We start from the raw sequence: 2,857 nt of genomic DNA, 5'->3' as shown, positions 1-2,857 counted from the left end.
ACATTCCCCCAATTGAGTGCTTTTCTCTTTGTCTATTTCCTGGAACCCAATAACCACTGAAACTCAAACTCTAGCCCCCTCCCCCAAACACCCTCCACGTACCTCAAACAGCATGACAACACACAACCTCAATCTGCTTCCAATTCTTTCTCCTTGTTTTGACTATTACTAAATCAAATGTATTTATTGCTGAAGCCAGGAAATTCAGAGTTGGCCAGACTCTTTCCCCAACATCTAATCAGTTACCAAGTAAATCGATTTTACCTCTTAAATGACTCTCAAATGCAGCCAGGCTTCTCCAGCCCCATGGCACTGCCTTAGCTCAGGGCCAAATCATCTGTCATCACAATACCCTGACCCCCTGCCTCGAAACCATCCTTGCTCTATCCTCCAAAAGGATACCGGGTAATTTTTCTTAAAATGCAAATCTTGCGAGGCGCCTGGGTGGCTCAGTCGTTAAGCCTTCAGCTCAAGTTATGATCCCAGGGTCCTGGGATCGAGCCCGGAATCGGGCTCCCTGCTCTGCAAGAAGCCTGCTTCTCCCTCCCCGACTCCCCCTGCTTGTGTTCCCTCTCTCACTGTGTCTCGCTCTGTCAGATAAATAAATAAAATCTTTTTAAAAAAATGCAAATCTTGCACTCATTGGCTTTCACTGAAGATCAAGATAGGGTCCTATCCCACTGTCTAACACTGAGAAACACCTTGGCTGTGAGCTGTTTATCTCCTGGAACATGCTGCATTCTTTCATACCTCTATGCATTCCTCATTCGCCCAACTCTCGTCCTACACTGTCCGAAAGCTCTCCTCTTCTCCGAGAGCCTCTTACAATACCTTCAGGATCCGATTCAAATGTCACTACTCCAAGAGAGCCACGGATACATCTCTCGGTGGCTCTTCTATCTGGCCTCCCACAGTACTGGATACACACCACTAATGAAGCATGTGTCACAACTTACACTAATAATTTGTTAACAGGTTTATCTTCAGTGATCCATGAGCTCCTGTTCACTCTGGATGCTAGTGCATAGCACAATGCTTGGCTCCTGCCAGGAAGTCAGTGAGCATCTCCTGAACGAAAGGACCTGAGATTGAGATCTGTAGCGATGTGCTAAAATGACCGAAGCATGCTACCCAAAGGCAAAACCTGCTTTTTTGTTAACTACAAAGTGAATCAAGGTACCAGAAAAGTTAAAACAAGGATGAAGAATGCTTTTATCTCAACCGACTTTGAAATTACTCATCACATCTGTCCTAGCTAAAGACTAACTGTAGTCAGCCTCCTGTAGCCTGTTAGAATGTTTCACACTTGGGCACCAGATCCTGCAAAATGTTCAATGCTCACAGAAGAAATACTTAAAGAAAAGCTATTGGGCTTTTAAATGTAAAAAGATGCCCAGTAAGAGCATTTGCTAAATATTGTTTCCTGTTTGGTACATTAGACCACAATACCGGACACATGGCTTGGGTCATACTGCACACAATGTCCAATATGTACGGTGGCAGTTACCGCAGGAGGATGACAGTGAGGCTGTTCTTTCTTTAATCCTTCATTCATTCACAGACAACTGCTGGTCAGCCCCCACGTGCTGTGCTCTGGAGAAGCTAGGACAAGAGTGGGTCCCTGAGATTCCAGGCTTTCTACGAGGGAGATGGCTTACGACGAACCGGTGTCCTGGACTTGTATCATTAAGCAGTTACTATTTAAATTCAGCCTGGTTCCAAAAATGTTCTCAAGTTCCCCTTGTACTTAGCAGGTCACAGGTTACCCTGGGTAACCTCAAGAAGGCTGCTGAGCATTCTAATCCAGCTAGATGGTCGTGCTGGGCACAACCTGTCTCCCCGCAGGTACGTTCAAAACGCCGTGTTTAGGTAAGTCCACCACTGCTCTAATTCCCCAATGTGTGGGGTTTTGTTGAAAGAGCATTTTCTGAGAAAGAGAAAATTTAGATGGAGGCAGGAGATGAGTAAAAGCTGAGCTCATGCTACAACCAAAACTCTTGGCATTTTTGGCGACGTGGTGTTAGAGCACGGGATGCGGGGTGGGGGTTCTTTGGGTACCCTCCCTACATGTGGTGGTGGAAAGAAAAGCTTCCAGAGCAAATCCAGTCGGGGAAAGACGTAAATCCACCGCATTTCGAGCGGCTCCTGGAGGCTCAAGGTAGGGTACTACGGGAGCTCACGCCTAACTCTAACCTAACAAACCACATTACAAATAACCGACCTGCCTAAGATACAGCTGCTCCCCTAGCCCCCCCGCCCCGGCTGCCCCAGACGGTCGCTGCCAGGTTCCCACCAGACTCTGGAGCGCGGCGCCCACCCCGGCCCCACCCGGGCCCCGCCGGGTCCCCCAGCCCCCACGTCCACCCCGGCACCGCCTATCGCAGCCCCGCCCCGCGCCGGCCCCACGTGCAGGGCCCCACCCCGGCGCCCGCGGCCCTTTAAACACCCCCACCCTTACACATCACCGCCCCCCCCCCCGCCACCCGGACGGCAGCCGGAGAGGGACAAAACTCATGGCGTACAGCCAGTCTCCTCCGCGGATCACGTCCCGGGCAGCCCGGCCCGAGGGGGCCCTCCACTCCCCGGCCGCAGCCCCCTGGCGCCCCCCAGCCCCCAGCGGCCGGGCAGGGGAGTGCGGGGCGGGGCCGGCGGCCGCGCGGGTCTCCGCTGCCGCCCTCGCCGCCGCCGCCTCCGCCTGCCGCTCGGGCCGCCCGCTCGCCCGCCGCTGGGTGCGCTGCACGCGGGGGGCAGCCGCGGTGCAGAGGTTCATGCAGCGGCGGCGGCGGCGGCGGCTGCTGCTGCTGCTGCCGCCGCGGAGGCAGACAGACCGGGCGCCGCCGCCGCCGCCGCCGCCGCC

The sequence above is a fragment of the Callorhinus ursinus genome, unplaced genomic scaffold (assembly GCF_003265705.2).
Source record: "Callorhinus ursinus isolate GAN/ISIS: 27379988/994484 unplaced genomic scaffold, GSC_fseal_2.0 scaffold54, whole genome shotgun sequence".
In the NCBI taxonomy this organism is placed as follows: domain Eukaryota; kingdom Metazoa; phylum Chordata; class Mammalia; order Carnivora; family Otariidae; genus Callorhinus; species Callorhinus ursinus.
Note: the sequence above shows the minus strand (reverse complement) of the source record.